The sequence below is a fragment of the Henckelia pumila genome, chromosome 2 (genome assembly GCF_033568475.1).
Source record: "Henckelia pumila isolate YLH828 chromosome 2, ASM3356847v2, whole genome shotgun sequence".
NCBI classification, from domain to species: Eukaryota; Viridiplantae; Streptophyta; class Magnoliopsida; order Lamiales; family Gesneriaceae; genus Henckelia; species Henckelia pumila.
The window spans coordinates 151,214,626-151,228,596 of NC_133121.1; the positions used below are offsets into that span (position 1 = coordinate 151,214,626).

A 13,971-nucleotide genomic window follows, 5' to 3' on the forward strand; every position below is an offset into this window, starting at 1 on the left:
CTAACATACCCCTAATTAAATTTAAACCTTGAATTCACAACTTAGAAACTTGATGTGAAGTTTCCTACACTGAAACATAATATCCTTAAAATTATTAATTTTTGTACGCTCACTCATATATTTTTCTTATTTATTAGTTATATGATATGACATCTCGTATATTGACGTAATAATTTTTTTACATATTATTTTCACATAATTTATAATTTATATAGAGTTTAGCCCATCTACATCCAATTCTGTCATTGATTATGATCGATAAATTTAATCATTTCTTAAAAAATATAATGTATTTAAACAGTCACTTATATTCTCTAACAATTGAGAGATTCTTATCTTCTAAATCTTTTTAGTAATCATCCGTGTTCGTAAAGAAATTGTGTGGTTGTCATGGAGTACTAACAAATCACACTATATTATAACAAATGATTTTGTTGAATATCATTTATTGTGATAGTATATATTGCGCCAAATAGTAAAATTTGAAATCCCAAAATAATATGTCCCATATCATATATTTCTTATCCAGAAAACATGTTATTTGTTAGTAGTAACAATTACAAACGTAAATATTAATCAGTGGACACCCAAATAATAAGTAAAAACTTTCATAAATTTTCCCCGACTCCACTCGATCATTTTGTTATTCAAGTTCCCTACTTCACCAACTTAAACAAAAATAAAATAAAAAATAAAAAAAATGAACTCTAGGAAATTCAAAAGGGAGCCGAAACAGACTCTTTGATTCTGCATCGTTCGGGAGAGTCGTCAATTAGTGCAGTACCGGTGCATGAACATTGGCAGCACGTCTTGATGACGGATTCCCCGCCATCCTTGTGCGACGGAGTTGGGTCGAAGATCGCTCTCTCTTTGATTCCCTCTGCAGGCTTCAAATCCTGCATCGAATTATATATTAATTTTATGTAATTATATTTTGCAAAATCAAAATTTCTGTGCTATATATATATATATGATCATCTTCTTTAACTTGATGATCTTATGAAAACAATTAAAAATCATATCATATCATATTTCTCATATCCGAAATTAAAATCTAGCATCATCTCTCTCTTTTAACTCAAACATATATATATATATATTTCTAGATAGAAACATAAAAACAGGGGAAAAAAACGTAAAATAGGATTCGGCGAGGGGCGCAGGCATGACCTCGTTGAACATAGCAGTAGCTTCATCAAGTTCCTTATTTTTAACTATATCAACAGCGATTTCCTACGATGAACAAAAATGTGATTATAAATTTTGAAAAAAAAAATTAAATAAATGGAAAATGAGTTGTGGAATTAATGAAATAGAAGTTCATACTCTGGCTTCATTGAGTTGGCCTTGGTTTAAGGTACGAGGCTCCGTCTCAATGGGGCAGCAAAAATTTGCCATTCAGAATTCTGTCTATTTTTTAAGCAAATTATGAACTGTAGCTATCCACCTTTATATATAGATTTACGTAGAAATTAAGAAAGAAAGAACGAAAGAGACACAAACTTTTAAACATAGTTTTTTTGTGAGACGGTCTATTGACTTGGTCTATATTTGTAATGAGAAATTATATTTTTAACATAAAAAATAATTTTTTTTTTATAAGTTGAGTCAAATAAGATAAGTATTTCAAAAAATTGACACGTGAAACCAATTCATAGAGTTTTTGTGAAACCTTAATGATCATATCAAAAATAATTTATAGGAATATATAAATATAAAAAAAAAAGTTTAAAAAATTGTTCTATATGTTTGACCTATATAGAATTTGGTTATAAATGAACTAAAATTTGATCTTAGTGCCAACAAAATAGTTTTTTTTGGCCACATAGTTATATTTTCATGTTAATGCTGGCTCGGTGTCGGAGAGTATCAATAGCGTCATGTATTAGATTAGCCTTCCGAAGAAAATCATATTAAATATGCAAAAATACTTAATTTGCACTAACATCAAATTTGACTAGTTCGAAGATCAAAGATGTATATAAACCAACTTACAACATCAATTTCAACGCAAATCTTCATGTGAGAGATTATCTCATCGAACAATTTTGTGATATAGATTTCTGATCCAACTTGATCTTTGAAAATTATTATTTTTTATGATAAAAATATTATTTTCATTCCAGGTATGGATTGAGTCGACTCATCTAATAAATATAGATTCGTGAAACTGTTTCGAGACATACTCATTTAAAATTTTCATATACTAAAATAACATAGTGTTGACTATGAAATATAAATGTCACATTTTATTTTTATCTGTCACAAATTAAACCGTCCAATATCTATATATATATTATATATACTTATTTATTATGTAAGAGGGCCATAGCATGATCACGAAAAAAAATTACAAAAAAATAAAAACAAAACAAAACTTAATCCGCACCCTTCAATTAGGTTGAAAAAAAAAGGGTGGGAAATATGTTATATAGTTATTCCCACCTTTCAAAAAATGTGGGAAAGAGATTATACAATTATCTCCATCTTCTCTCTATGACAATATCCATATTTTACACTTCAAATCAAACATTAATACCACTCACTTTAGCAAAAGTATAATATATAAAAATATAATATTTTTTTGGTTATGCGTTGCACATACAATGCGTGTGTGATGCCGTTAGTTAAGTATTATATGTCGTTGGCCTTCATTCATTATCATATTCTAAAATAAGTTCTTGGCATTCACGGATCATTATTGACATTAAATATATGTCAAAAAAGAAGGGGGGAAACAAAGTAACAAACCTGAGGCGTTGAAACTTGAAACAAATTGATATGTATATTTTGGATTCCCCGCGGCCGCTTGTGATTTATCTGTTGAATCAAATGCTTCACGAGGGAAAAGTTAATAGCCTCTACTTTTAATTGGTTGGTTCATTAATTGATGGTGCCAAAAAGTCAATCACATCTCAATTACTTTCAATTTATTGTTGGGTAAGTTTTGAGATGCATGTATTTATCTATGAGATCGGTCGATCGCATCCAGGGGCGGACCCATGTAGGATTTTAAAAAAATTATTAGTATAACTTATATTATTTTTTTAATAAAATAAAATATGATACATGTTAATTTTAAATAATATTGATGTATTATATTCCAAAGAAAATATGTTTAATAACTCATCAAATAATTGTATAATGAATTATTATGAATTGATGATAATGTTGTAACTTTTTTGGTCGTCTTTTAGTTGATATAAAATGTACATTCATGATTGTTTTATGAATTGTATCCAATAACGGAGCCAGATTTTTATCTCTATCCAAACTAAAATTTTTTAAGCTCTCTATTTTTTTATGTGTTGAGCTTTTATCTTTTTATTTTTAAAATTGTTCACGGGGATATTGACAAAGTTGACTAAATTTAAGGTTCATTTCAACCTATCTATACAAGCATTACCCCCATGATAGATCAAAGGGTCCTAATTTATCAATACACGCGGGGTCCACTAAAAAATAATGGATCCCACATTTATTGATAAATGTCCACCGTTAGATCTACCTCAAGGCAGTTCATGTATAGATAGGATCTAACTTACCTAAATTTAATGTATAAAAAATAGAAAAAAAAAATTAAGGCGACCACCTGAGCGGAACAACACATAGCTCCGTCCGTAATTGTGACCCCCACCAAATTTTTTGGGTCCGCCCCTGATCGGATCTATATATAGAGTGAATATTTTTTGCATAAATAATAATATTTTATTATTAGTGTAGTTAATTAGGATATCTATATAGCAAAATTAATCGGTGAGAATATCTCACAAGAGTCTTTGTTTTTATTATTTATGTTATGTAAATATCGGATCTTAATTCTTATATAAAATAGACTTTATGAGAGAATTTTTTTTTTGTGACGTGGGAACCCGGAACCGCTACCTTTTGGTGCGCTCTGGATAAACCCCCGGACTAACGCAATAACCTGCAAACTACGTTAGCCAAGTAAACTACACTGGGCAAACCCTGTGTGACAAGCTAGTTCAAGAAAGTGTTGGCAAGAGGAATCGAACTCCTAACCTCTAGTCAAGAGTTCACATACTCCACCAACTTGGACACCCCTTAGGGACGACTTCATGAGAGAATTTTGTCTACAAAATATATGAGATTCACCGACGGATATATGCATGTGCTCAAGTTTTCCGTCTCTATAAACTAGTGTCGATTTATCTAAAGGCGTAACCTATCCACGTATCGCATAAATTAGCTTAATACGGTAATTTAATTGAGATGTATAATTTAAGCCTCAGTTAAGGTTGTTCGATTGTATTTAAAAGCTAGCATAAAGTTATTCACTATCTATGAAATGATAAAAAAAAATAATATTAATAATTTGATACCATCAACTACTTTTGCTATTCATCGTTGGTAACTGATTTTGAATTTATGTATTCGTGGAAAAGTAGTTGATGGTATCAAAGTATTAATATTATTTTTTTGTTCATCAATCCTTTGAATTATGTATTCATGGATTATGCTTTAGTTTATTGTTGTTTAATTTGGGCCCAAAGTTTCAATTGTTGTTTTTAAATTAAAAGTAAAAAAAGGGCCCAATAGTTTTGGGTGGGAAGTTGAGTCCATTCTGCAAACTGCTTTGCCGCATCGGCTTCACAGCGAGAGACACAAGTCAAATGGAGGTCGGGATGCGATCCAATTAGTGCAATCTTATTTCATCAAGAAGTATTTATTTTTTTTTTTTAAATATAGATCACTTTATATATGCAAGAATTATAAACAAGAGGAATGAGACATGGTCTATGTTGGGTCGATCAATCTGAGGATGTAATTATTGATTTTATGCTTCAGTAATTTCAATTAAATTAAGAGTGCAATCTTGTTTTTTTAGTGGAGTAGAATAAGATTAATAAATTATCTTGATTAATCATGAGTTGATTAGATCAAATTAATTTATTGGAGCTTAATTTAATTGGGTCCGATCAGGTCCCTTTGGTGGCTCAAAAATAAACTCAAATAAATTATATGAGTTATAATTTATGAAATTCGTAGGAATAAATTAATATGATTATAGTATCTTTATCTATGAAAAGTTTGAATTAAAACTTTACCGATACGATAAGATTTGATACGCTTGATAATCTTTTAATTTATGGAAAAGAGATAATTTCATTCTTGAAATTATCTTATCTTTCTAGACTACTTGATATAACGTAGTCTGGCAGAAAGTTGTATACCACGTACAATTTTCTTACGTTTAAGTTTAAGAGAACACCGTAGAAGGCTTGAAGGTTTGAAGCGTTGAGTTGCAGATCTGTTGCAGACAAGATAACGTAAAGCACGCTTCAAGGCTAATCTCAATTCCTTTGTATGTTGAATTAATTAATTCGTGTTAAATACATAAAACAATCATGATCCTGTTTTATGAGATTATTGGAATCACATAAAATTAATTTTTGTGATTCGATTTTCTCAGTCTTGGCTAACAGTCTGATGTTTACGCTGGAAAGAAGTCAACAAGTCCAAGTGGCTATTGGACTCTTATTAATTGGATCAAGAATCGGCCCAAGCATATTAGAGAGATAGGCCCACTTAGTTTGTTGTATCTTTGCATCTGTAAACATGTATAAATAAGAAAGGGATATACGATCCAGATAGAATGCCTGTATCTTCTTCTTTGGAAAAACTCTCTGTAATTCCTTCTTGCTTAATTCTAATAAACTTGTTCGGAGTTCTGGGAGTGGACGTAGGCAATATTTTGCCGAACCACTATAAACAAGCTGTGTTCTTATTTTTGATGATTGCTTCTATTTTGTTTCGATCTTCGTTTGCGTGATTCACCTCTAAAATAATTGAGATATTCTTGAATACGATTGAAATCGAATTATCTTAACAAACTGGTATCAAAGCCTGGTTCGATCCTGGGAATCGACGAAATCAAGAATGGGGATCACAAAAGTAGAGATTGAAAGATTCGACGAGAAGACAGATTTTTCAATCTGTAGAAAGAGGATGAGAGCCATTTTGGTGCAAATGAAAGTGGCTAAAGCTCTTGAAGAAGAAGGGAAGTTATCATCAACGCTAACCGCTGAACAGAAGTCGAAAATGCTTGAACAGGCGTATAGTACAATAATCTTGCATTTGAGCGATCGGGTTTTGAGGGAAACCGATAAAGAAACGACAGCTGCTGGTGTATGGCTAAAATTGAAACAATTGTACATGACTAACACTCTGTACAATCGAGTTCATCTGAAGGGGAAATTATTTGGGTTTAAAATGTCAGAAGAGAAATCTATTGAAGAAAACTTGGATGAGTTTAATAAGATTATTATTGGTCTCGAGAACCTCAGTATTGAAATTAAGGATGAAGATAAAGCAATTTTGATCTTGAACTCTCTGCCGAAATCATATACAATCTTTGTGAATACAATCAAGTTTTCAAAGGAAACCTTGACGCTTGATGAAGTTCTAATAGCACTTAAATCCAAAGAATCCCAAGAAATGGCAATTGTAGAAGAAACCAATGGACAAGGGCTCATGGCAAGGGGCAGACCTGAAAAAAGAATTTTCAGTGACAAAAGGAGAGGAAGAAGTAGATCAAAATCAAGGTCAATATTCAACTATTTTATCTGTCACAAAGAAGGACACTTCAAACGGGACTGTCCTGATAGAAGGAAAAAGGATAAACAGAAAGAAAATCAGTCATTAGAGCAGGCCATGATCACGGATGGATATGATAGTTCTGAGGTACTTGCTGTGTCAACAAGTCATGGTGGGGATGAATGGATTCTAGATTCAGGTTGCACCTATCATATGACTCCCAACAGAGATTGGTTTGAAACCTTCAAAGATTATGTTGGAGGGAAAGTCATCATGGGAAATGATGCAGAGTGTCATGTTAAGGGAATCGGTACAATAAGACTAAAATTGAATGATGGAACTACCAAAGTTATTTCTGAAGTGAGATATGTCCCCGGTCTTAAAAGGAATCTGATTTCACTTGGGACACTTGATAATAAAGGATACACATATAAGGCAGAAGCTGGAGTTCTTAAAGTGCAATCTGGATCATTAGTGGTAATGAAAGGCCTAAAAAGGAATGGCTTATATGTTCTGCAAGGCACCACTAATCTTCCAACTTCATGTCTAATTTCAGAACTAGATTCAGATATGACTAGAATATGACACTTAAGACTAGGACATATTAGCCAGCGAGGTATTGATTAATTGAAGAAACAAGGTGCCTTTGGTAAAGATCATGTACATACAATGGAATTTTGTGAGCACTGTCTGATAGGAAAACAAAAACGAGTAAAATTCAGCAGTGGTAAACACAGTACGAAAGGGACTTTGGATTACATTCATTCTGACATTTGGGGACCAGCAAAGGTTAGGACTCTAGGTGGAGCAGATTACTTCATAACATTCATAGACGACTATTCACGGAAGGTATGGGTATATATGTTAAAGCATAAAAGTGAGGCATTTAAAACATTCAAGCAGTGAAAAGCCTTGGTTGAAAATCAGATGGATAAAAGAATTAAAAGGCTTAGAACTGACAATGGCCTGGAATATTTAGACAAAGACTTTACAGAATATTGTAAAGATCAAGGAATAGCCAGGCATAAAACAGTGCGATATACCCCGCAAGAAAACGGTGTTGCGGAGAGAATGAATAGGACCATCTTAGAAAGAGTAAGATGCATATTAAACTTTGCAAACCTGGATAAACATTTCTGGGGGGAGGCTGTATCCACAGCTGTGCACATCATAAATAGATCACCTTCAACTCCTTTAGATTTTAAAACTCCAGAGGAAGTTTGGTCTGGAAGAAAGGCAGATTACTGGAACTTAAAAATCTTTGGATGTCCAGCATATGTACATTTCAATGAGGGAAAGTTAGAACCAAGATCTAAGAAATGCACATTTCTGGGGTATTCGGATGGAGTGAAAGGATATAGATGTTGGCTTAAAGATGGGAACAAATCCAAACTTATCTGTAGCAGAGATGTGGTGTTCAATGAGCTTGAAATGGTAAAACCCAATTCTGAACAGAAAGTTGTAAGCGAACAAGTTCAGCAGATCCCAGAAACATCTAGTATTAAACAACCTCATTTGATAACAGAACTAAAACATGAAATAAGTTTTGGTGAAGATCAAGCTACAGTAGAGGAAACAGAATTTGAGGAAGAAGAGGATCTGAGTCAATATCAGCTAGCAAGAGATAGGGTAAGAAGAGAAATTAAGCCTCCAAACAGACTAGGATATGCTGATGTTATTTCTTATGCACTGACAGTAGCTGAAGGATCTGGTGATGAACCAAAGAACTTTAGGATGACTATGAGCAGTGGTAAAAATCATTTATGGAAACAAGCCATGGATGAAGAAATGAAATCTCTACATAAGAATAAAACATGGATCCTTGTTCCTAAACCAGAAAAACAGAGAATTATTGGATGTAAGTGGGTATACAAAGTAAAGGAAGGGATTTCTGGTGTCGATAAACAAAAGTATAAAGCCCGTCTTGTAGCGAAAGGATATTCACAAAGAGAAGGGATTGATTTCAGTGAAATTTTTTCACCGGTTGTTAAGCAAATATCTATAAGAATTCTACTATCATTGGTAACCAGATACGATCTTGAATTAGAGCAAATGGACGTGAAGACAGCCTTCTTACATGGACAGTTGGATGAAACCATTTACATGTCTCAACCAGAGGGATATGTGAAGAGTGGAGATGAAAACAAAGTTTGCCTCCTAACCAAATCACTTTATGGATTGAAACAATCACCAAGACAATGGCATATGAGGTTTGATGACTTTGTAAGCAAGAATGGATATCTAAGAAGCAAATATGATAGTTGTTTCTATTACAAAAGAGAAGGACATGCCAACATCTTGTACTTGATACTCTATGTGGATGATATGCTTATAGCAAGTAACAAGATAGATGAAATAAACAAGTTAAAGGGGCTGTTGGCAAAGGAATTTGAAATGAAAGAAATGGGATAAGCTTCAAGAATCCTTGGCATGGACATATACATAAACAGAACAAACGGGCAGTTACATGTGTCACAACAAGCATATGTAAGAAAGGTTCTGGAAAGATTCAATATGGAAGGTGCCAAGCATGTGATAACTCCCATTGGAGCACATTTCAAATTATCTTCTGATCAAAGTCCTAAAACAGAACAAGAAGCAAAGAAAATGGCTAAAACACCTTACTCAAGTTCTATTGGTAGTATAATGTACGGGATGATATGCACTAGACCTGATATAGCTTATGCGTCCAGCTTAGTAAGTGGATTTATGACAAATCCAGGTGTTGAACATTGGCAGGCTGTAAAGTGGGTGTTGAGATACCTCAAAGGAACACAAGGAACTGGTTTGAACTATGATAACAGTTGGAACTTACCAGAACAGATTGTGGGCTTCGTAGACTCAGATTTTGCTGGGGATAGAGACGAGGAGATCACAAACAGGGTACGTATTCACTCTATATGGAAACACTATCAGTTGGAAAGCAACACTTCAATCTATAGTAGCACTATCGACAACGGAAGCCAAATATATTGCTGTCACCGAGACCTTCAAAGAAGCTATCTGGATTAAAGGATTAGTTGAGGTGTTGGAAAACTGGCGTTCAGATCAATCACGATTGATACCCGGTGCAGCGAAAGTTTAAAATATTTATTATGGAACAATTCCATAGTGTGGGTATCAACCGTTTAACGATTAAATTATAAGTGTGTGTAAAATTAAATAACTATTATTAAATTTTACCTTCAATCTCGAAGCGAGATTATTGGACACCACACAGATTTCTCTGCGCTTCTTGTATCTCCCTGGAACTGATGAACAAGCTTTCCTTCAATCAGGTCCACGAATAGAGGTTTAATCCCTCTGATAGATTGCACTAGAAAATCTATCAGAAGTTTTCTACGAAGAGAATAAACGAATTTGATTCGCTATTCCATACTGCAATTCAAAATCACAGACCGGAATTTCTCACGCAGAGAAGGGAGGGGGCGGCCGAACTGAGAGGGGAGGCTAGGGTTTTTCGAAAAATCCTGTCTCAATTATGACCAGTTGTGTGTAATTTCTGTACTGCAATAACTTATTTATAATGCAGGCCACTAACACCTTAGGGCCCATTAGTCATAAGTTGAGGCCCGACAAGCAAAGCCCGCATGTTCAGAAATTAATATAAAATTCATCGTGACTCCGATTGAAAAACCGATTTTATCAATGTGCACAGAAACCATTTCTGCACATTTTAAAGTCAAGATAAATTTTCCTGAATCCGAATTCAGTGGTTTCCAAAAATGTACATCCCTATGTCATTTTAGGAAATCCTACTCCCTTACTCTATTTAAGAAGTCCAACTTCTTTATTCATTAAATTTAACTCTTTAAATTTAACTATCTCAACGGGGATTAAAACTCCATTACACTATGTGACCCTCAATGGTTCAGGGATACAGCTAGCCGTGGGCTCACAACTCCTTGTGACTCGGAACAACGATTTCCGACTTGCCCAACGAATCATGGTAAAGCGCCTAGCAACATCGCCCCATGATTCCCTAGGTATCACTGATAGTGCCTACAAGAACCAGTAGATTTTGGTTAGCGTACAGTACGGTCCCTTCATCCATATATCCCGATCGAATCAACAACCATTGGTATATCGAGAGTCGCTCAAGATTCGATAACTATGCAATACATCTTGAAGATCAAATTAGTGACATCGCATGTGCTACTAAGAAACCATTTCTTAAATCACATCAAGTACTCTGGCCAGAGATTCGTCACACTAATATCTCCTCAGATCGCATAGGATATCCACACTCGCAAGTATGTGGTGAATCCTTGACAACAATGCATCGACTCCTATATGTGTTGTAACTGTACCCAATCCCGACACCTGATGACCCCCATAGAGTCGGTAAACGAGTCAAAGCACAGTACTAGCATATAGAGTCTCCATGATGTTTCAAGTAGTAAGGACTAATGGTGTACAACCAAAACCGCGGACTTTATCCACTCGATAAGTGATAACCACTTGGAAAGTCCGGATAGGGTAGTTCGATTATTCATCCTATGAATATCCATTTGCATGCTTCGAACATCTCCATGTTCCCTACCAATGAAACGTGGTACTCCGCATCGCAAATGCTAGTCTCAAACTCGAGCGATCCTTATCCTTATTATCGGACGGCTCAATCGACTAGGAACAGTTTAGAATATACAGTGACTATAAGATGTATTTCATGATAGACATCCCCATGTTCTACCACATCTTACATACACTATAGTATATTCAAGGTCTTTATCAAAACAACAATAGTATATCACAATATAACAATATGAAGAAAGATAAAGTCATTGCCATTAATAAAAGTGTAAATTATATTAAACAAAAGATTGTTTTTTTTACAAAGAGTCATCAAAGCCCATAGCCACAAGTTGGCTCACTGGGCACCCACTCTTTCAATCTCCCACTTGCCCTATAGCCAACTAGTCATACTACGTAGACCCATTGCTTCGCGATGTTTGTCAAACAATGGTCCTGGCAAGGGCTTAGTAAGCGGATCAGCGATATTGTCTGCAGAGGCCACTCGTTCGACAGTGATGTCTCCTCTTTCCACAATCTCCCGGATGATGTGGTATTTCCTCAGTACGTGTTTGGATCTTTGATGAGACCTTGGTTCCTTTGCTTGAGCAACGGCACCCGTGTTGTCACAGTACACCGGGACTGGACCAACAAATTCAGGAATGACGCCCAACTCTTGGACGAATTTCCTAATCCAAACGGCCTCTTTAGCAGCAGCTGATGCTGCAATGTATTCAGCCTCAGTGGTGGAATCCGCTGTGGTGTCCTGCTTGGAAATCTTCCAAGAGACAGCACCGCCATTGAGCATGAACACAAATCCAGAGGTTGACTTCGAGTCATCCACGTCACTTTGGAAGCTAGAGTCGGTATAGACTTCCAATTTCAGTTCTCGTCCTCCATATACCATGAACATATTCTTAGTCCTTCGTAAATACTTAAGAATGTCCTTCACGGCTTTCCAATGCATTTGACCGGGATTAGCTTGATATCTGCTCGTGACACTCAGAGCAAATGCTACATCCGGTCTGGTAGATATCATCCCATACATGATACTACCTATAGCTGACGCATATGGTACATGTGTCATATTCTCTATCTCTGCATCAGTCTTGGGACACATAGACTTGGATAAAGAAACTCCATGACACATGGGTAGATGTCCTCTCTTGGACCCATCCATTGAAAACCGTTTCAATATGGTGTCGATGTAGGTTGATTGAGTGAGTCCTATCATTCTCTTAGATCTATCTCTATAGATCTGTATCCCAAGAATGTAGGATGCATCACCCAAATCCTTCATCGAGAATCTACCTGATAACCATATCTTTGTTGACTGCAACATCCCTACATCATTCCCAATGAGTAGGATGTCATCAACATAAAGTACTAAGAATGTCACAGCATCCTTAACTACTTTCTTGTACACGCACGGTTCCTCCGGGTTCTTGATGAAACCAAAATCTTTTATTGTTTCATCAAATTTCTGGTTCCAACTTCTTGATGCTTGTTTTAGACCATAAATTGATCTCTGAAGCTTGCATACCTTATGCTCGCTTCCCATGGATGTGAACCCCTCTGGCTGCTTCATATAGATTTCTTCCTTAATGTCTCCATTAAGAAAAGCAGTCTTCACATCCATTTGCCATATCTCATAGTCATACCATGCAGCTATGGCAATAAGGATTCTTATGGACTTGAACATTGCAACTGGTGAAAAGGTTTCATCATAGTCAACTCCTTGTCTTTGAGTATAACCTTTCGCCACCAATCGCGCCTTGTAGGTCAATACCTTACCATCAGGCCCAATCTTTCTCTTGTAGATCCATTTACACCCTATTGGAACAATTCCATCGGGAGGATCTACTAAAGACCAAACTTGATTTGTATGCATCGAATCAATTTCCGACTGCATAGCTTCAAGCCATAAATTTGAATCCGCATCAGAAATTGCTTCCTTGAAGTTTCTTGGATCACATCCAATGTCGGGTTCATCTTGATCCCCTTCAAGAAGAAGACCATATCGAATAGGAGGTCTAGAAGTCCTCTCAGATCTTCTAGGTACAGGCGTGTCCAGTAATGGTTCCTGAGGCGTAGGATCGTTATTTTGTATTTCGGGTTCTTCTCGAACTTCTTCGAGTTCCATCATCTCGCCTTTCTTATCCAATAAGAACTCCTTCTCCAAGAAGGTGGCATTCCTAGAAACAAACACCTTTGTTTCAGCAGGATAATAGAAATAATATCCGATTGAATTCTTCGGATACCCTACAAAATAACATAAGCTGGATCGACTATCCAACTTATCTCCCACTGTCCGCTTCACGTAAGCTGGACATCCCCAAATCCTCAAGTACGAATACTTAGGAGCTTTGCCATTCCATAACTCGTATGGTGTTTTGTTCACTGCTTTAGTGTGGACGTTGTTCAACAACAATACCGCCGTTTCAAGCGCATAGCCCCAAAACGAAGGTGGAAGCTCAGTGAAGCTCATCATGGATCGAACCATGTCCAACAAAGTTCGATTACGACGCTCCGATACACCATTCAGCTGTGGTGTCATAGGAGGAGTCCACTGAGAGAGAATCCCATTCTCTTTTAGATAGTCCAAAAACTCGGTACTTAAGTATTCTCCACCTCGATCCGATCGAAGTGCTTTAATACTTTTACCTAGCTTGTTTTCTACTTCAGCCTTGAATTCTTTGAACTTTTCAAATGCTTCAGACTTATATTTCATTAAATATAAATACCCATACCTTGAATAATCGTCAGTAAAGGTAATGAAGTAGGTGTGGCCATATTGAGTCCCAACTCTAAATGGTCCACAAACATCTGTATGGATCAAATCCAACAGATTTTGACTACGCTCAGGCTTCCCCTTAAAAGGAGATTTAGTCATTTTCCCTT

The 13,971-nt window shown here is 35.7% G+C and overlaps 1 long non-coding RNA gene across 1 annotated transcript; it reads right to left on the minus strand.

Annotated features, from left to right (window-relative positions):
* Positions 1–594: 594 nt before the first annotated feature.
* On the minus strand, positions 595–1,427 carry LOC140877157 (uncharacterized). The gene is made up of 3 exons (XR_012149252.1): positions 1,327–1,427; positions 1,171–1,233; positions 595–896 (listed from the first exon to the last, which is right to left on the minus strand). It is a non-coding gene; the product is annotated as an uncharacterized lncRNA (long non-coding RNA).
* Between the last annotated feature and the right edge of the window lie 12,544 nt (positions 1,428–13,971).